Source organism: Pleurodeles waltl, chromosome 4_1 (genome assembly GCF_031143425.1).
Source record: "Pleurodeles waltl isolate 20211129_DDA chromosome 4_1, aPleWal1.hap1.20221129, whole genome shotgun sequence".
NCBI lineage: Eukaryota > Metazoa > Chordata > Amphibia > Caudata > Salamandridae > Pleurodeles > Pleurodeles waltl.
The window spans coordinates 540,569,354-540,591,884 of NC_090442.1; the positions used below are offsets into that span (position 1 = coordinate 540,569,354).

Here is a 22,531-nt window from a genome sequence, read left to right on the forward strand (position 1 = left end):
AGTGCAGCAACGGTGAGGGGCACATAGCTTGTTGCATGTGAACTGTGTGCATACGCGTGTGGGGGACTACTGTTGTGTGCAGCCGGTAACTGCGCACAGATATCCGGACGCAGAAGGGACTCGTCAGGATTAGATATTGACCTAGGGTTGGCATTATCAAGATAGTGTACAATATTGGGGAACGTCAGTGTGATGTATAGTTTTGTCTGTAGTGACACTTCATTACATAGAGAGAGAGAGCAAAAAGTGCCTTAGAGTGCAGTTTTACTTCCCTTTGGCCTACAGAGACCAATGAAGTATCGAAATGGGATGTAACCTGTGTGGGAAAATCAAACCTGTAAATTCCAAACAGATATCTTTACAAATTATGGGTCATCCAGAATTGTCATATTTCTCTGGCTCAGTGCAGGGTCAGAGTCCAGGCCTTTTGTCACTCTGCCATGCCCAGTTAATTACAGTTCTATCCAGCAGTAGGAACAAAGGCCTTTCCACACAAAGGAAGCAATTAACAGTGCTTCAGTCCACTCCTGAGGCGAAAGAGGGTGGGGCGGAATCCTCTGCATCAGTCAGGTTTCATACTGTACCAGGGATTGGCCTGCCCAGGCCCAATGGACAAAGGAGGGAGCCCAGCCCTCTTGAGCCAACACAGGAGGGGGCTTCCCTTTGAAAATCTAGTGAGAAAGGCCCTGGTATTGATGTCAGCGAGGAGTGGATCTGAGGGCCTCAGAGGAAATGTGACTAGTGACTCCTGAATGAAGTCATTTTGATCTGTCCCTGCATGTTGTGGAGGAGGGTTGGTACAGGGATGGAGAGAAGACAAGCTATCCTAGAATTGGCCATATCTACCTAGCTTCTGGAACATTTCACTCCCCTTTAAAAACTTATGCACAAATGGGGACACTCTCTCTTGCCTGGTGATTCTCTGCGCTTTGCTGCTGGAGCCTGGAGCTGCCATAGACAACTGGAACGGAGGACCCCTCCCCCCCCCCGATGCCCACCAAGGACCAATGACTCTGCCCAAGTTGACCCCAGGACCAGTGGGTCTCCCCAAGGGCCAATGAGGCTGGCTCCTTAACCACTGAGGACCAGTTGGGGGAGGCCCTGGACTTAATCTTCGAGACAGAGAAAGTCTGACGCAGGGAGCCATGAGAGCCAGTTCTCTGAAGATTACACCTCTTTGGAGGTGCAACTGCCCCTCAGCACAAGTTATGGTATTTTAAACTTTGACAACCTTTGGCCTTTTCTTTCTGGCAAAGCGTGTGGGTCTGAACCGCCATTTTGTCCCTTACCCCTGAGGTGGCCTAGAACACAGCAGTTGGTGAGTGATTTAGTTGATTATTTTCTCCAGGAGAGTGTGTGCGTGGGGCGCAAACCCTGGACTCCCTATTGGCCTGGAGATCCCGTCCCTGGGCCATCTTATCGAAAGGCAGCCAGAACCCCATTCCTGGCCCCCCAAAACAATAGGATCGTAGGGGAGTACTGTTGCACCAATCTCAAGAAGGGTGTACAAACGCAGCCAACACTAGTGACTGATCATGGATGTGCAGGCCGCCTGGGAGCTGGTGGGGGAGTGAGAATTCTGCTTTTCCAACTACCTCCAACAAATGGACGCATGATGGTGCCTCGTCATACTCGGCATCCCTCAACTATTTAAAAAAAAAAAGAAAAGAAAAAGCTGCATGGCTCTCCCCGGCACAGCAGGAGAGTCGCTACTAAGATATTTCCTGCTCCCGGAGGAGCATCCCATAATGCCATGCAGAGCTCTTTGATTTACTTGTATTTCTTCTCCTGTGGTGATCCCAAAACGGGCAGGGGGCACCTTCAGTGTTAAGAAGAAGGCATGGGGGCTGCAGGAATGCAGCAGCCGCCCCACTAGGGAACTTTTATAAAAGTCATGATCTTTTGTTTGCCAAGTAATAGAATCCAGAACCCCTCCAGGATTTTATCAGTTTTTAAAGCACTCCAAAGGCTGGAGCTTTGGCTTTTCAGCTGGGAGTGCAGCACCCTCTTGGAGCTTCTTTTGTGGTTGCAATTAATGCAGCTTGAAAGTGTGTAAAGGAGATACATGTGAAGTGCCCTCTGTGGGGTAAGTCTGCGGTTGCTTGTAACGTATTCAAACTGTGATGCCCTTTGGGGCTGCTTTTATGGTTGTGTTTTTATAGTTGGAAAGTTTATAAAAAGCACACAGACACATGCTTTGCTCATTTTAAATGGTTTATTCCGATAATGTTCTCAATGATTATTGATCCCAGTGAATATGCTTTTATTTACAGAGATAAGTATATTTACACATTATTATTGATGATTGCACTTACATACAAAAAGATTTCTTTAACATTGTATTTTCATCTTGAACTTTTGCCCAAGCCAATAAACTTACTTTATATGGCTGTTTGACCACTTTGTTTGGGGGGGTGAGGGGGGTGTCAGAGGTGATTCTATAATGTCATCTATGGTTCTTTCCAATTGCCTATGTACATATTTGTAAATTACTGCATAGTATTTAGTAGTGTATGTGCACTAAACTTCCTTCTTTTTCTAAAGACAAGCACTGGTTAGATAATCATTTGAGTCTTATTGTTGCTTGCCAGTGAACTGTGAATACTAGCACACACCACGTCCCCTGAGTAGGCCTTGGACTGAACTGCGTTGCTACTCTGAGAGAGTCAATAGCTACAATGGGGTGTTTGGTTCCCAGTAAGGAGAATTGTGGACCTAATACTTGTGCAGGCCACACAACTAATAACCCAGCTTCCTACAGTGGAAGTTAGAGGACTGTGGTCTCTAGCAAGCCTTCTCCACATCAGCCTTTGGAGTTGAGAGCAATTCGCCTGGAATTGAAAGCCTTTCTTATTTCCATCAAGGGAAGCCTGGTTCAGGTGTTCATGAACAACTTCACTGCCATGTGGTATTGCAACAAACAGGGCAGTCTGGTGTCTTGAACCCTGTGTCCAGAGACCCTGTGTCTCTGGACATGGCTGTAATGTCAGGACATATTCCTGGTGCTTCAACATCTGGCGGGCTCTCTGAACGCCAGAGTCTATCAATGTCTAGCGGATCATGAATGAGGTGTCCATCCGAAGGTGGTGCATTCTCTTCAGAGATTCAGGAAAGTCTTGGTTAGATCTATTTGCCACTGCTGAGAACGTGCAATGTCAGCACTTCTCTGCACTGGAGTTTCCAAGGTGAGACTTGCTTGGAGACGCATTCCGTTTCAAGTTGAGCTAAGACCTCCAGTACTCCTTTTAGCCAATGTCACTCCTTCCCAGAGTTCTCAAGATCAGGAACAACTGGGTCCAAGTTATTCTTGAGGGTCCGGATTGGGCGCAAGAAGTATGGTATCCCAAACTCTTAAGGTGAGCATTGGTCCTACAATCAGGCTACCCGTGTGGAGGTGAATCTGTTGTCACAGCAGAGGGCAGGGTCCTATACCCGACCCTGTGCACACTTCACCATCGTGCATGGAGATTAAATAGTAGCAGTTGACAGTTTGAAATTCCTGCAGATGTCTGTGATGACATTCTGGCAGCCAGGCATTCCTCAACTTTTAACATATACGCCTACCATCTGGACACATTTGTGGCTTGGTGGGCTACCAAAAAGGTTGGTCCCCTTTCTGCATCTTTGTTCTTCATTAGCCAAGCCTGTCAGAAATTGTCAGGAGTGCTGACTAGGTTAGTGGTAGGGAGGACAAAGGAGGCAGAAAACTGGTACAGAGCTGCCCAAGATCACACAGAGTCAGAGGAGAGATAAGTCTCAGAAAGAACAGGAATTCAAGGGGCAATGTGGCACTGAGACTAACACCCCATGACGAATATGCAAGACATATATATATATATATATATATATATATATATATATATATATATATATATATATATATATATATATATATATATATATATATATATAAATATATATATATATATATATATATATATATATATTTATACATACATACATACATACATGTTCGGTGGCATTTGTAGCTGCAGATACACATGCAATGCATAATCCCGCCATCTAGTGTTGGGCTTGGAGTGTTACAAGATGTTTTTTCTTCTAAGAAGTCTTTTTTCGAGTTACAGGATCGAATGACTCGTCCCTTTTGTGATATAGCGCAGGGCATTGACTCCTTTGTTAGATTGTTTTCTTTTTGCTGTCGTGTTCGGACGTGTTTCCTCTCGCTTCAAGGCTTTCGATTCAGAAACTTTATAATAACTATTTCACTGTCCGTATTGTTTCAATGGTGATTCCATCTGTAATCGAGCCGATAGTACCGTCCGAAACCATAAAGCGCCCTTTTGGGCGCGTGCGCCCAACTAAGGCCTGTTCAGGTCTACCACGCCGGAGCTTGATGGATTGGACTCCATTCTGATTTTGTCCTCGATGCCACGCAAAATTCCCATATACAGGAAAACACGTGGTATGTAATCATTCTCTCTCTCCCGAGCATCAAGAAGAGGACTGTGAAGCTTGTCGGTCATTCCATTAAAAAAAGACACTGCGTGACCAGAGAGTTAGAAGTGTCGAAATGACGTCGAAACATATAGAGTACATCGACACCATAGAAGAACAGGCACAGTTGGCAGATCAATCCAGGACACCGACTCTGAAGCAGACTCGGACAAAGATAGCCAACCGCCGTGAGTACAAGTGCCCCTACGCCCACTTCCAAGAGACCAATTAAGGCTTCTGGTGTACCACTGCCAGAGAGCCATGGTTCCACCTGAACGAAAATTGGTGACGACCGACCTTCGGTTCGGGGCTGAAAAAGGCCGCACCCGTTTTGATGCTGGAGTCGATCAAATCAATTAAAAGCTCCACATCCGATCCGACGTCCACACGCTTCGGAGTCGAAAGTTTGACGTCCAGCTTCGGAGACGAAACCACAGGCTGTTTCTTAGGAACTGAAAAAGTTATCCACTTCGGAGCCGAAAAAATCTTTTTATACAGCAGAACAAGGACTTTCGAGCCGATTAAAGAACAGCTCAAAGACATTTGATGATCAATCCTCTAAACTACCTACAACATCAGAATATATTTCTGAAGAATCGAATATTCAGCCTATCCTTGAAATCATGGACGCCAAACAAACAAGGATACATATCCAAAAAGAGACTGGAAGGATCATTGCTTCACCTCCTCCACAAACCAAAAGAAAGTTGGCATTTCAAGAAAATCTTGACACTGCTCCACTACCAGCAAAAAACTTTAAAAGGAAGGAGAAACTGTTACCTTTACAAATTTCTCCACCACATTCGCCACAACTTCCTTTCTCACGACCACCTACTACCCCACCACCATTGCCTTCACCAGCACACTCCCATACATATTCGCAAGGTGATAGTTGACCCCTGGGATTTGTATGACCCTGGTCCTATACACAGATCATTTCAAGAGAAGCTGCGTGCCATGGGGTACAAGTGCATGCTGAGCCTTTAGAGGAAGATTTTCTTTTCAACACATTGTCCTCCACCCACTCACAATACCCGTGCCTGCCAATGTTACCGAGCATGCTAAGACATGCAGACGACATATTTAGAGAACCTGATAAGGCTAGAATTTTAACACCACGAATAAACAGGCAATACAAGCCTGCACCAACAGACCCAGCTTTTATCAAGCAACAGATACCACCAGACTCTTTTGTCGTCAGTGTTGCTAGGAAAGGGGCCAATAGCCAATCTTCAGGGGATACCACTCCCCCTGACAAAGAAAGCAGAACGTTTGATGCTGCTGGTAAGAGAGTAGCTACACAGACAGCTAACCAATGGTGCATTGCCAATTCACAAGCCCTACTAGCAAGAGATGACAGGGCACTCTGGGACGAAATGCAGGAATTCTTACACCACCTGCCAAAAGAACATCAAAAAGGAGCTCAGCACATTGTTGAAGAAGGTCAGACAATTAGTAACAACCAAATAAGATTTGCTCTTGTTGCAGTCGATACAGCAGCTAGGAGCATAAACACTAGCATAACCATACCATGATTAAGAATTTCTGGTTTTAAACCAGAAATTCAACAAGCAGTGGTCAATATGCCATTTGATAAACACCCGTTTGGACCTGAGGTTGACACAACTATTGGAAAGCTCAGGAAAGACTCTGACACTGCAAAAGCTATGGGAGCTCTATACACTACACCTTATAGAGGTTCCTTTCGGAAAGAGCAATTTAGAGGAGGTTTCAAGCCCCAATCTACAGACACTTCCACCTCACAACCTAAACAAGGTCAACAGCAATACCAGAGAGAAGAGTTTAGAGGCTCTTATAGAGGTCAACACTTCAGAGCCAAGTTTCAAGCCTCAAAGAGTGTCACCACTCCCTCAAAACAGTGACTTCCTCAGTATACCACAATCCAACACATCTCCTGTGGGAGGCAGACTGCAGCCATTCCACTTCCAATGGACAAATATCACTACAGACCAATGGGTCCTTTCAATTATCCACAGTGGTTACTGCCTAGAACTTATTTCTACTCCTCCAAACATTCCCCCTCGTTATCACAGGTTGTCCCCAGGACACAACGTTCTGTTACAACAAGAGATACAATCACTATTACTAAAAGAAGCAATAGAATTAGTTAAAAAATCTCAACATGTAACAGTGGTATATTCACTTGTACTTCCTCATACCCAAAAAGGATGGCACTCTCAGTCCCATTCTAGATCTCAGACCACTAAATATATACATCCTGGCAGAACACTTTCACCTGGTAACTCTGCAGGACATCATTCCACTACTGCAAAAACAAGATTACATGACTGCATTAGATCTCAAAGATGCATATTTTCATATCCCTATACATCCAGCTCATCGAAAATACCTAAGGTTTGTAATAGCGGGAAACCACTACCAATCCAAAGTTCTTCAATTCGGCATAACAGCTCCAAGGGTTTTCACAAGATGTCTAGCTGTAGTAGCAGCTTACCTAAGAAGACAACACATACATGTCTTTCCTTATCTAGACGACTGGCTAATAAAATCAAGCAATATTACACAATGTCAGCAACACACTCAATACACAATAGAAACCCTACACACATTAAGGTTCACAGTAAATTACCAAAAATCTCATCTTCAACCAGCACAGGTTCAAGCTTACCTGGGTGCTATTCTCAATACTCCGAAAGCCTTAGCCTATCCAAAGACACAAAAGATACAAGCTTTTCAAAATCTCATATTACAGATACAGCCAAATCAACGTTACACTGTAAGGTTTGTCAGGAAACTATTTGGAATGATGGCATCCTGCATAGCAATAGCGCCGTATGCAAGATTAAACATGAGACACTACAACAGTGCTTCTCACAGCAAAGGTCTCAAACACACGGTCAATTGCAGGATCTAGTGTTGTTAGACTGCCAGAGACACAAATCTCTTCAATGGTGGAATCACAACAATTTAATGAAGGGGCTGTCATTTCAGGACCCAGTGCCTCAGACCACACTAACAATGGATGCATCAATGCTAGGTCGGGGAGATCACCTCAACACCCTTACCATACAAGGGGAATGGAATTCAATACAGTTAACTTATCACATAAACCATTTAGAATGGTTAGCTGTGTTCCTTTTACTAAAAGCTTTTCAACCCTTTCTCAAGCACAAAACAGTCTTGATAAAAACAGACAACATGACAACAATGTATTATCTGAAGAAACAAGGAGGAACACATTCATCTCAACTGTCCCTTCTAGCCCAAACAATTTGGAAATGGGCACTTCACAATCACACTTACTTGCTAGCAGAATACATCCCAGGGATACACAATCAGCTTGGGAACCTGCTAAGCAGGACACAGCAACAGATACACGAATGGGGGATTCATTCTCAGGTACTTCAACAGTACTTTCAAATGTGGGGAACACCAGAAAAAGACCTGTTCGCAACAAGCGAAAATGCGAAATGCCCAAACTTCACATCCAGACACCCACACCCTATGTCAAAGGGCAATGCTCTATGGATGAACTGGTCAGGGATATTTGCTTACGCTTTTCCCCCTCTCCCACCAATTCCATTTCTGGTCAACAAACTGTCATACATCTCTAACCACGATACTCATAGCCCCCACGTGGGCAAGGCAACATTGGTACACAACACTTAGATCTGTCAGTAGTACCTCATTGCAAACTTCGAAACAGACCGGATTTGTTAACACAAAACAAAGGTCAAATCAGGCATCTCAATCTCAGTGTTCTCAACTTAGCGATTTGGCTCCTGAAGTCATAGAATTTGGATACTTACAACTTCCATTAGAATGTATGGAAGTTCTAAAACAAGCACGCTAACCTACATCTAGGCAATGCTATGCTAACAAGTGGAAACGTTTTGTTTACTACTGTCAAACTAAAAATATACACCCACTTAAAGCATCACTATAAGATATTGTATGCTTTCTGCTTCATTTACAAAAAGCTAATTTAGCTTTCTCCTCTATTAAAATTAATCTCACTGCCATGTAAGCATACTTACAAACTATACAACAAACCTCTCTCCTTATAGTACCTGTCATTAAAGCCTTTATGGAAGGACTTAAACATATTATTCCACGAACAACCCCGCCAGTTCCTGCTTGGAATCTAAATATTGTACTCACAAGATTAATGGGACTACCATTTGAACCCATGCATTCATGTTATTCAATTTCTGACTTGGAAAGTTGCTTTCTTAGTAGCAATTACTTAAGGAGAGTTGGTGAAATAAAAGCACTCACTCTAGAGGAATCTTTTTTCCAAGGACACAAACATAAAGTAGTGTTTAGGACTAATCCAAATGGTTTGCCAAAAGTAGTTTCTCCTTTTCACATTATTATTATTACAAAACTTTATTCGACTTTCAACAAGTCAAAAAAATCTCCAATTATAATACATTTCAATATATAATAAAAAGGTTGCATGAATAAAAAAGAATAAAAAGCACACAACAATAAACTGTCTAGTGTATCGATAAAAAACCCTGTCACAGTAAATTACTATTACATCACCGCCCCCATAGATTTCCTTATCTTTAATACAGTACATAAAAAGTTAGCCAAAGTTCCACACATCTCTAAAGAAGATAGTGACTGAAGGCAGGCGTAAGCTGTGCGACACTGGGGAGGTTGATTGACCTTAAAAGTGGAACTACTAGGCGCTTCCTCTGTGAGGCATAGAAATTGCAGAATAAAACCACATGAATTGTGGATTGAGGTGTCTTTGCATCACAGGGACATGGTTTTAACGAGGTGGACCAATCGTTCATAGTTGGAAATGAAACTAAACGGTAAAACGTATCTAGCCTGAATCTAGTAAGAACGTAACGATGGCGAAGGTTTACCACGTTTGCCAAGTACGGCTGCATGCCCTCAGCCGTCAAAATTGTTTGGTTGTGAATGAGTGTGTTTTTTTGATTCAGCCCCCCAACGTATGTCTTCTAGATACTTTAATGCCAGTATATATAGTCCGGTCCTTCCTAGATATCTTTCCCAGCGAAGCTGGGTTTGTATAGTAGTCTTTGTTGCCCATTTTTTCGAAAAAGGTCATAATGTATTTTAACCATGGTGCCCTTGATGTATATAATGACTTCGTACAATCGGTCAAAATGAGCTTATTAATACCAGTATGTTCCGAGGTCCACACTTTATGCCATAATAACAGTGGCTGGATCTTTATCAAATCTACGATAAAGGGAACCCCGAGTTCCGAATGAATGACATACGATGAAGTGCCATTTGGTACCCTCAGCAGATGTCTTAAAAAATCGTTTTCCACTGTCTGCATTAGATCACAATTTGTATGTTCCCAAATTCCTGCCTCATACGTGACGGCCGGGATACACTTGGCTTTGTAGATCTTTATCATGTTTGACGGTGTAATCCCCCCAAGCCTTTTGGAGAAGAGTCATAATGCCATTGTTGTTTTGATCAGGTGCACTCTCTTCGTCTTCCTACAGTTGGCCCAGGAACCCAGCTTATCGAACATTATGCCCAAGTACGAAAAGGTTTGCGCGATTTCGACCTTGCTTTCCGCAGTAGTGGTGTTATAAGTCTTACCGCGCTTTCCTCCACAGTTCATGATAAAAATCGCTTTTGGAGCGATTGACAGTAAGACCCAGCTGTGACATATATGTGATGCAGGTTGTTAGAAGTTTCTGGAGAGCTATTGGGGTCCTGGCCATTAATACTGCGTCGTCTGCGTAAAGTAATGCCGGAACAGGTCGGTTGTCTATTTGGGGAAGGTCTTTACACTTGGTGGCCAATTCTTTATCTAGGTTATTTATATACATTGAAAACAGGAACGGAGCGAGAACGCAGCCTTGGCGCACTCCTCTGTATAGACCAAAGGGGCGAGTACATTCTCCTTTTAAGCCATACCTCACTCTTGCTCTACACCCCGTATACATTTCACGAATAAATTGGATTAAGGCCGGTTCTACCCCCATGCTATTTAAAATGTCCCATAATTTATCATGAATTACACAGTCGAAAGCTGATGATAAATCAATAAAGGCCAGGTACAGATTGCCTGCTCTGATCTTAGTATACTTTCCAATAATGAGACTTAAATTTAGACTTAGCTCCACTGTTCCGATTCCTTTCCGGAATCCATACTGAACCGGGGATAAAACGTTCTTTTCTTCCGCCCATGTTTGCAGCCTATTCAGAATTATTCTCCCTGCTAATTTAGCTGTTGTATCCAGCAGGGAGATTGGCCTGTAGCAGGCTGGATTAAGGCGGTCACCCTTTTTGTATATTGGAATAATGTTGGAATCTCTCCAAGATGGTAGGGGTCCGCATATGCAGATAGCCCTCAATGTCTGCATCAGTACAGGCCCCCACAGCTCAATATTGGCCTTGAATATGTCGATCGGAACACCATCAGGGCCTGGCGCTTTCCCTGATTTGCTTATTATTATAGCTTCCTCTACCTCCTGAAGGCTAAATTGGGGGGTTATAACCAGGCGTGGACCTTCCTGTGAATCATGGTCATGTGTATGGTCTGTTATATCACTCGTCAATGAGTATATTTTAGAGAAATGTGCAACCCAGTCTTCTTCAGAAATGGCGATTTCCATTCTAGGAATGTCTCTCTCCCCTAGCACGGGGGAATTTATTGTCTGCCAAAAGAGTATATTATCTTTCTTGCGACTTGCTATGTGGAGAGTTTCCCACAAGGTTGTTTTCATGGTCCGTTTCCTTTCCTTTATTGCTGTTTTATATTCCTGTCTGCGTTTATGGATATCACTTAAGCACCTTTTTGGGGCATTTAGAGCCTTTTTCAGTCTCTTATGTACTTGAGTGCAGTTATGGTGAAACCATCCGCACGTCATTTTTTTTCCTATCTTACTACTTCTGATAGTGAGGGCTTCTTTTACGGTTTGAGTAATCATCGTAAATGCACTTAGACATTGCCCTGGATGTGGGTTCTCTCTTAAACAGTCTGCGAAAGCATGTTTACATTGGCATATTAACTGTTTCAACAAAGACTTGGGGTCTGTCTGTGACCACTTCATAGTGTATCCATTGCGCGGCACCAATTCAATATCGTCTACCAGTGTAACACTATCTTCCCTAGCTACTGAAAGGGGGGATAGTAGGAGATTCATGCTCTGGGGGTAGTGATCACTAATTGCGATGTCATGCAAGGTGTAATTTGTAAGATAGTGAGTTGACATTAGGACGTAATCGATCACAGTATTTACCCCCCTTCCGTTATACATCGGTTTAAACTGTGGTTCGTCCAAAAATAATTCATTTACAAAGGATAGGTTATATGTTTGAGCCAATAGATTCATTTCATCTCCTTGAGTGTTGTGAGAGAAATGGAGGCTAGCGGCTACACCTTCCAAGACCCAACCACATATCTTATCAGAGGTTTCTTTGCACGGATGGACGTTAAAATCACCACCCCAAATCCATAGGATCTTGCGGTTGTCTTTTTTTACATATTTTTTTTAGATCATTTCCCATTTCCACTAAGATGTTAGAGAATTCTCCTGGAGCAACATTATTATAAAAGTTAATAATGATTAAGTGGGTCTTGTGGTCTAGGTTACTCTCTATCATTTGGTAGTATGGACTCATAAATTGCATCTCTAGATTCTGTAAGGATAACTTATTGGAGATATATGTGCACAGACCCCCTTTGGGTCTACCATACCAAGACTGCTCGGCAGGAGTATGAAATGTTTTGTAGCCATTTAGATGGGCAGGAGTTAAAAGCCATATCTCTTGTAGGCAAACACATGAATAGTCTTTTAAAAAGTTAGCCCAGATGTCATTGCCTAACTTATTGGCTAGACCTGCAATATTCCAGAATAGTAAGACTATTTCCGATTTCTGATTAAAATTCTGTTTAAAGTTGCAGTACTGGTCCTTTGGGGAGTGAGGGGGGATGTGGCCGTGAGTTGTATTTAGTGTATTTCTGGAATCATCACACTGCCTTAGATGGAATAATATCTCATTCCTTATAGGAACCATTGTATATGATGTGCCTTCCTTTTGTAAGTCCGTCCCTGGTATATGTATTATCTGGGCTACTCTATCAGGGAGCGGTAACTGTTTCATGTCGAGTCAATCTATATTTTCCAGCGTTGAAAGGGGATAGAATCTGTTGTATGTTATAGATAAGTCTGGGCTGGATGAGGGTGCTGCAGCTCGCTGTGGATAGATGGAGTTATTCCCCGCTGGTCTTTGGTAGAAATAACCCAGGGGTAGTAGCGAGATTCCTTGTAAGGTAACTTGTCTGGCTCCTAAGTCATGAATAATCCTATTCACTAGATTCGGTGAGCCAAAAGAAAGGACCACACAATCTCCAGTCAGCACTTTCCTGCTGTTTCCTATCCATTTAATTCTTCTGACCATTTTTATATCATCAAAAAGGGTCCTCACTGTTCCAGGGCCCATTCGGGCCCCGATCCAATTGAGGGCCTTGTTTCTCAAGGACGTCCATGTTTCTCGTTGTTGACCATCTATCGGTGGGACGTTGGCCAAAACCACAACATATGGTGTAGCCTCCGGGGGGAGATGTAACAGGTCACTAGGGAGGTAAGCAAGATTCGGGGATCTAGTCCTGCTAGTTGTATTTCTCCCTGGATTTAAAAGGGGATGGGTAGACGCTACCCTACGCATAGCACTACTTGCTGTCTTACATAGTGTGGGATTTAGAACTTTATCTGGAGAAAGATTTTGTGGTGTAATAGTTGAAAAAGAGGGTTGGGTATATTGATTCAAAGAAGGAGCTATTGGTTGGGGTTTCATTCTGGAAATTAACGTTCCGATTGAAACCAATTGGCCTATTGTACAGGATAGATTGTGTTTTATTCTCATGTTCTGAGAACCGCAATGTATTTCTGGGGTCCTTACTTTCAAAAGGCGTGTCTTCCCGTTGTAAGGACTTTATTATTTCAAGACCTGCCTCAAGGCTACACTCCACCCCCTTTAGGCGCTCCGACATAGAGTCCAGAGATGATTTCAATGAATTTACTATCTCGTGGAGATTTATAAGGAGCGATCGAATAGTGTCTCCTGCTGAGCTTTGGGGTTTCTTCCGCGTTAGTTTTTTAGAGTGTTTTTTAATTGGGGTAGTTATTAAGCCTATCACTGGCGTTTTTTTTTAGGTCTTCTCTGCCAGATCCGTCTCCGGTTTCCTTGGTCGCTTAGCAAAAGGGGATATTTCATCCATGGAATAGATTAGATTCGAGGAGTCTTTAATACAACCATTTGTAAGCCTTACTCTTGAATGTCCATCCCCAAGTTCACTAGATGGGGAGTTATGTTGCGATGGTACAGACCCTAATGATTCATGAGTTTGCTCTTTAGGTAATGACATTTTCCCTTCAACGGTGGTGATTTGCTTATCTATCATTCCCATCGCCCCAGAGATGTATTTTAATATAGATGAACTGTCTTTTAGATTTGTTGAGTTATTTAATTTAGAGTGTTTCCTTTTACCCATGTTTTACGTAATGGCCGGTAGCTCAGGGGACTGTATTCGTATGTATAAAACAGTTTTCCTTAATACAAAAGAAAAGGGTTCTAGTCACTAGGGGACCAGCTTAGGGCACAAAATTAAAGAGGGAGGGCCCAGCCCAGCCTCTTCCAGTCAATGACAAGCGAAGGACAGAAGGACAGAAGCTTCCTTCGTGAAATAGGCCTCACGGCCAGTCCGATCAAGATGACAAGATTTAGAGGGCTCCTGCCCCTTCGGCAGAACACAGCTCGTTAGATGGAAGGGGAAGTTAAGAAAGAAAGGGGAACAAACAAATCACCACACAGTACCTTCAGGCAGCCATACACTTCTAAGGTGCCTAGTCCAGATGTCCAGAAGTTTTTTAATAGAAATGTCAGGGGGGTGGCCCTGCCCGGCCTCTTCCTGGCAATGACGGGCAAGGACGGGCCTGCCCTTGGCCCGGGCTTTGCCCGGGCGCGTCCGGCGAGGCGGGAGCGCAACCAAAATTTAAAGGGCTCCTGCCCTCGCCTGGAATCTCCTCACAACGCGCTTCCCGCGACGGCGGGAGCGCGACCAAAATTTAAAGGGCTCCTGCCCTCGCCTGGAATCTCCTCACAACGCGCTTCCCGCGACGGCGGGAGCGCGACCAAAATTTAAAGGGCTCCTGCCCTCGCCTGGAATCTCCTCACAGCACACTTCCCGCGACGACGGGAGCGCAACCAAAATTTAAAGGGCTCCTGCCCTCGCCTGGAATCTCCTCACAACACGCTTCCTGCGACGGCGGGAGCGCAACCAAAATTTAAAGGGCTCCTGCCCTCGCCTGGAATCTCCTCACAACGCGCCTCCCTTTTCACATTAGCCAAACAGTGGAATTGCCAGTCTTCTTCCCACAGCCAGACTCAACTGCTGAAAGAGCTCTCCATACTCTTGACCTTAAAAGAGCTCTAATGTACTATGTTGATAGAGCAAAAGAGTTTAGGAAAACAAAACAGCTTTTTGTTGCTTTTCAGGAACCACATAAAGGAAATCCTCTCTCTAAATAAGGATTAGCTAGATGGATTGTTAAATGCATCCAAACCTGTTACATTAAAGCAAAAAGGAAACTTTTAATAACACCTAAGGCACATTCCACTAGGAAAAAAAAGGGGCTTTCATGGCTTTTCTAGGTGACATACCAATGGCAGACATGTACAGCTGCCCCGTGGTCCACTCCACATACATTTACTAAACATTACTGTATGGATGTATTTTCAAAACAGGCCAATGTTGGTCAAGCTGTACTTAAACAAACGTTATCTCAAACTACTTCAACTCCTACAGGCTAGCCACCGCTGTTTTAAGAGAAGGACTTCTTTTTAGTCTATGCCCAGCATGTGTATCTGCAGCTACACATGCCACCGAAAAGAAAATGTCACTTACTCAGTGTACATCTGTTCATGGCATGTAGTGCTGCAGATTCACATGCACCCTCCCACCTCCCCGGAAACCTGTAGTCGTTGCAGTATTTATTTGTATATATGTATGTATATATATATATATATGTATGTATATGTATGTTTTTTACATTTACATAGACATCTACTTACTACATTTACTTGTACATTTATATTCTTTCACTCTATCACTCCTTCCTACACCTTTCTGTGGAAAAACAATCTAACAAAGAAGTTTATGCCCATGCGCACTATCACCGAAGGGAGGAGTCATTCGATCCTGTGACACTAAAAAAAAAAAAAAAAAAAAACTTGTAACACTCCGAGTGCAACACTAGATGGCGGGATTATGCATAGCATGTGAATCTGCAGCACTACATGCCACGAACATATGTACACTGTGTAATTGACATTTTCCAAATATATTAACAATAAAGGGAATGTGGGGTAAAGCACTCGGGAGCTCCACACGGTAGGACTGAAGCTCAGTAAGTTCCTCACCCACAGTTGCTGTTACAGATTCGGATTGTTAATACCATAAATTGGATATACATGCAAAGTCGGGGTCTGTGGAGATGACTCCTATGGTGATGATATAAAAAGTAACTGAAAGACAAAACAGTGGACCCGAAGCGGCACCTAGGTTGTCAGCTGAGCCCACGTATCCTGGCGATCAACCAGGAACATGTATGGCATAACAGCAGGGGTGTAGAACTTACACAACAATGATAGACAAGGAGTTAGAAGGGAAAACAAAGGACACATTTGGCAGAAAGCAAGCAACAAATAAACAAGGCAATTAGAAGCAAAACAGCAGAAAAACTTAAAACTAGGAACTGGACAAACAAATAAAAAGAAAGGCAAGGGTTGGGAAAAGGAAAATACAGGAGAGGCTTCAAGGGAGCACAAGAAGTGCTGGTGCAGGAAAGAAGGAAAAACAGCTGGCAGAAATAGTTCTCGCAACAACGAATAGGTGAGGCCCAGGAGTCAAGTAGCACTTCAGGGAGTGCTAGTTCAGGAACAAGAATTTGCTAATGCTCAGAAGGCAATGTAGCACTGCGGGTGCTAGTTCAGGAAAAAGGAATGACTATGGCTCAGGAACTGGGGAAACAATAACAAAAGGTCAGGAAACAAGAGAGGAATAACCAAGGCTCTGGAACAGCAGCAAGGAATTACCTATGGCTCAAAAACGTCAGGAAACAAGGGTCGGTTTCACTAGAAAGCAGCTACAATGACCAACACTGTGCTGAAGAAGCTGCAGCTAAAGAAGGCTCACAGTAATCACATGCATCAGGTTTGAGCAGGCTAGCAGCAGCCAGCCACAGGTTTGTTGAATTCCTCCACTCATTCTTGGCCTGCAGGGATGGAGACAAAGCAGTGAGCAGGAAATTCTAGGTAATAAAGTTCCAAGTATGAGCAGACTGGCTTCCACAAAGCCCGGCATTGATTGGGAATGGAAGGTACCTAGCAAATAGCGTCCAAGTGGCTGGAAGTCAGGATATGCATGCAGGGGAAGGTCTGGAGCCTTATTAGTGCATTGGGAAGTCCCACAATTTGCCCTCCTGGTTAAGGGCACGAAAGTGCATGGAGTGAATCGTGACAAAGCTTTTGCTGTGTGAACAGTTAAAGGGCACCTCTTGGCAATATCTACTTTCTTGTGGTTGCTGGTTCATTTCTACCTTTTAAAATCATCTGTTGTGACCTGTTTTTTCAGCGGTTTCAAACATGTTTCCTCATGAACCCTTTATCATGCCCCAATGCGCCTGGTTTTGACATTTATGATGTGCTCAACACTTGAGCCTATGCATAGCTGTCCTTTGCATCTTTTAACCATCAAAACAGCCTTCTAGTGGCCATTGCAACTGACAGGAGGCAAGCACTCTCTGTGCACCACCCTTACAGGATTTAGTTCCCAGATAATCTATTTCTGAAAGCACATGACTCTTACCTAAAGTTGTGACACCCTTTCACATAGGGCAGACCATCACACTGTCAAACTTCTTTGCTATGCCTCACCCTTCAAATGAGGAGAGACGTCACAGCCTGGGCCCAAAAAACACATTATTGTTCTACATTGATCGTACCAAAGAGTTCTGGGTGGACGATCATCTCTTCATTGATTTTGTCAGAGTAAAGAAAGGAAAGGCCATGTATAAAGAACCATTTTATTATGGATTATGCTCTGTATTAAGATCTTCTAAGCAGTGGCTAAGAAGAAACACCCTGAGGGGGTCGCATTCTCAGGCCACCAGAGCCAAGGCTGCGACCACTGAGTTAGCTTGTGGAGTTCTTTTCCTGGATATCTGTCTGGCTGTGCTATGGGCGTATCTAAACACGGTTACCATACACCGCTGCCTGAACAATCAGGTGCATTTGTGACAAACACTTGGCCTGTTTGGTCCTCCAGCACCTCCTGGTCTAAATCTGCTTGCAGAACCACTTCTGGGGGGGGATTGTTGGGGTATCTATACTAAGGTAAGGCATCTTCAGCTAAAAGTCCATCAGATGAACAGTTTCTTACCTTTGGTAACGCCTTATTTGGCAGGGACTCTAGCCGCAGATTCCTTACTGACCCTCGCATCTTCCCCATTATGTGGATAGATGTCTCCATTTAGGGTGATTCTTGTAAGTCCTTAGTGTGTGCAGACTGGTCCATCAGCATTCCGTTATGGCTCCGTGCTTCTGGCACGTAAATGTTCCCAAAGGAAACTGATGCCAGCATGCTGGGGTGACACCTACATATGTACCGTACACATCACTTCCAGTGTGGACAACATCGATGCATAGCCGAAAGACGCCAACTACCGCTGCACAAGGGTACTGCTCAAGATTTTCCAGATCCAGTCTGATTCTTGGAGAACATTCTAAGTTTCTACCAGATGAAGTGTTATCGAAGGTATCTTGTTTGTGTTGTTCAACCCAAAAATGATCTTACTGCTGATGGTGTCTTCTGTGGAAAACCATCATTTCCTGGGATCAAAGAGATGACACAGGTACTACCCAACATCTTTTAAAAGACCTTTCTTTAAAAACTGTTTATTAGATATTTTTTTACCAACACAATGAGCTTTGCACTCCAACACAATTGTTGTAAGTTCATAGGGCTATGTAATTTAAAACTAAGAACTTCAGTTTCAAACTAAATATTATCCCACCACAACCTTTCGCCAATGACGGTAACCTTCCTACAGACCTGCAAACCTACACCACCTTCCACAGTGCTTAACCTTACTTCATTATGATCTGTTGCAAAGCTATGTTTTGTTTCAATAAATATGCTTGCTGGTTCTTAAATCTTTCAAATACCAATAAGATATTGATTCATTATCAGCAATGGGAATATTGTTTCACTCCAAGTTGAGATGATTCTACTTCATTTAAAGTATTTCAGTACTATAAAGGAACTGCCCAGTTCAGCCCAAATATGTATTTTTACAATAAGGAACACCTCACTTATATCATCCTTTGTCCTGCCTTCTGAACATAAAATATTGCAGTCACCTTCTTTCTTAAGTGCCTGTATTACATCTAGATTTGAATGACAGCAACGTGTGTCCATATGTCGATACTTGGAAACAGGGCATTTAATTGGAGTAGATAGGCTGTTTTTAGCTGCACTTGTATATAATTCATAAATGTATCTTGTAGAAAGTTGGGACCTGATTTCCCTGAGATTGTATAGAGTAAGGATGCTATCTACAGTGTTATTATTTCCTCTTAGGGTAGCCAATGTGGTCTGTATCAGAGAAGAGTAATGTGATTTACCCAATTGGTTAATCAAACACTATCAACAGAGAACCCGCTTTAATTTATTGTCAAAAATCATGAAATCACTGGTTTTCAAGCATTTTTAACTTATACTAGTTATTACTGCTGTTCAGTGTGCATTTCTTCCTGAGCATAGTAACAGAGCCTGCAATTACGGTAGTGTGGTATTCCCTAGGTTAGATTTTGGATGAAGGTAGAAGCAGGGACATTTTAAGGATTTTGGGGACCCTGGGCCAAATGGATTTGGGGCCCATGTTTGGAACAGCTTTGACTTTCTGATCCAGTTTTAACTCTTTTATGCACTCTTTGGCCAAGTCACTGACAGTGCACAGACACACTCATCCGAATTCTAAATTGGTTTACATCTAATATTCAGGGATATAGATGTTTCTTCACGAGCGTAACACAGCCCGGAGCTCAATAATATTAATGATCAAATAATCTCAGTGACACCCTCAGATTTCTCATATGTGAGGTTATGTTTAATCTAAATGATTATTATATGGCTTGTGTTTGAAACATAAACACAGTAAAACTAAAAGAAAAATGCATTTAAAAGATATGTTTAAGAATCATTCAAGGTCATCAAGGCAACACTCTCTGCAGAACAGAACTGGCTCTATCAAGGTCCCCACCTAAAAATGCTGGGGCCCTAGGCCAGAGCCCACTTTGCTCATGCCTTAAAACGTCTCTGGGCAGAAGGGTATTATTGATTGTGTTGAGTCTGTCTTTTGCCTTCTTCATAGTTGTTCTTCCACAATGCTTAATTGCTTGAATGTATACCACTGGTTGTGACCTGTGGCACTGATTTAGTTCATATAATTTTAAAGTGGTAGGTCCCATGAGAGAAAGCTGTGACTATTGTTGCCCCTTTTTATAACAAATCTCTGGGGGTTATCAGAAATGCTAGTTTCCTCCTTTGTAATTTAGATGATGAATGGACCTCCTCCCTGAATAGTCAGACCTTTTGTTTGGCATATCACTGCTATGCAGACAGCTTTAAGATTTGCCTTTGGGGTGTTAAACTGAGTTTACATGTTGTTTGAACAGGGGGCATTTTTGCTCTGGCGCTGGCATGAACGAGCATTAGCTAGTTGGAGGCTAATGTGCCCAAAGAAAGGATATTTTTTTTATTACTGTAACTCTTAGCCCGAGGAGCCCTGCTACTCAAAAAAATAAACACCTTTTTTCTTGGCAAGAGGATCAAGAGGATCTCCTTTGAGCAGTGGTGTAATACAGTGATGAGGACCGCTTTAGAAAGATGTGAGGGACTAGTCGTCCACTTATTACAGATATTCATGTGCCTTAAACTGAATAACTAGCCCCCAGAAAGGTGGAACCTTCCTGCCCTGGCCTGTTACATCCCCCACTTCTCCTTCTTTTTGAGGCTACAGTAAACAAGAATTTGCAATGCAATAGGTCTCCTATTTACTTGAATTGGAGCTATTGGCATTGTAAATTTATAACTGGACTTCTTTTGCCACATTAATTGATCAACCGTGCTGCATTTTTGGTCCTTTCTGCCACATAATTCTAAGTTAAGTTAATCAGTGAGAAATGCACTATTGCACATTATGAAACATCTATTGGTTAATACACTACAGAAGTCTATTTCTGTAACAAGGGAGCCACAGAGTTGAATCCTGCTTGGTGCAATGGAGAATAGTGGCTGTGTGTTTAGTACTATGAGGTCCCAGTCTTTGACAGAACCCACTGTGACTATTATTTTAAACTTGCATTTCACACCATCAGATAGGCTGCTACAAAATGCGCAAATGTTTTAAGATACGTATGTGCTTCTAAAACGCAGATTTTATAAATACCCTGAATGTTGGTAGTGCAAATCTTTTTATAACTCTCTTGCAATACCACTTAAAAAGAATAAATCTGTGTTACTAAGAAGATACAAGTGATTCCATCAACTAAAACAATACCAGCTTCCAAGCATCCATTCTGTTTGCAGATTGACCAGTTGAGCACATTTACATTACTTTCAGGCAAGTAGGCACCCTGGCAAGAAAGCCTGTTTAGCTTTCTGTCCCTGAAGCATCTCAACTCTCTGAAGTAACTGCCCCAGGACGGTTGCTTTAAGAAAAAAAAGAAAAGTAGGGAATTTTTTTTCTTAAATTTAAAAAAAAGTATGTCCACTTAGTGACCCCCAGACCCTCAGATCCCACCCAATGGTAAATATAAATATATACATATGTCTATGCATAGTAAACATGTTTATCAGATGTGTGTATGTATATATATATATATATATAGAGTGTAATATGCTATTAAATATCATTGATGGATTTGGCAAAACAACCAGGCGGTACCGCGAGAGAGTCATGATGTCTTTTTGATAGCAATGGTGATAAATACCATATTACACATTGCACAACTGCATGCATGGTTTATGCCAGAGTATTTTTTTCATGTGTACTTGTTTTAACAAAAGGTATTTCCTCAAAACCAGAATGCAAGGGGTGTAACATTTGTACAGTGCGGTAAAATCCCTCAAAGAGTCCTTGTGAGTAATGGGAGTGCTTTCCCTGTTTGAAGCAACTTTTACATATAATCAGTGAGGCAGTAAAAAGTGTTTGCAATAAATGTAGCAATAAAGATGTAAATGTACATTTATCAGTACAGTTGCTCTAAATAAGTAGGGCAGCTAACACTGGACATGAAAAAATGTTTAGATTTCACTTTCATTTATAACTTGATGATAAAACAGTCAACAACGGAGGGGGCAGTCGATTTGTCTGATTCTGTGACAGCAGACTTGACCCCACAATTAGGTCTTTAAGGAATTCGCTACATAAGTTGAAGATTTCACAAAAATGTTGTTTGTGTCAAATGGATTTAAATAATGCTGCCAAAGAGTGTACCTCGTAGTTTTACACATGTAAACACTGCACTGTTTATAATTGTCTATTGTGGATTGTAGGTTGCCCCACGACTACTAGATAAACCAATGATTTACAGCACCACAACGCAGCAAGCACTATGTGAACGAGCCGATTCAAAGTGACACGGCTGCCATGAGCGTGAGCACAAAGGAGACACACAAAAGGAAAAAGGAAAAGTAAAACATGTGACATAAGCGAGCCAGTTCAAAGCTCCAGGGCCACCATGAGCACGAGCGCGAAGGAGACACACAAAAGGAAAAATGACAAGTAAGCCAATTCAAAGAGCCACGGCCGCTGTGAGCACGAAGGACAGAAACAAAAGTATGAAGAAGTTCGCATGCAGTCAAACATCGGCAAACATGCAATTATTCATGTAACAAGGTCGGTCCCCAAGGCGGTAACAAAACGGCCCCAGGGAGGGACAAACGTCAAGCATTTACCAATTATAATAAAGGATTTCTGAAAGGCATGGCCACAAACGAGCGCAAGTGATGGGCGTGAGG

At 42.6% G+C, this 22,531-nt stretch overlaps 1 protein-coding gene across 1 annotated transcript in view; it reads left to right on the forward strand.

The window, feature by feature from the left end:
• ASZ1 (ankyrin repeat, SAM and basic leucine zipper domain containing 1) overlaps window positions 1-22,531 on the forward strand; it is a 995,454-nt gene that overhangs the window by 557,895 nt on the left and 415,028 nt on the right. The gene's annotated exons all lie outside the window — the stretch shown is intronic.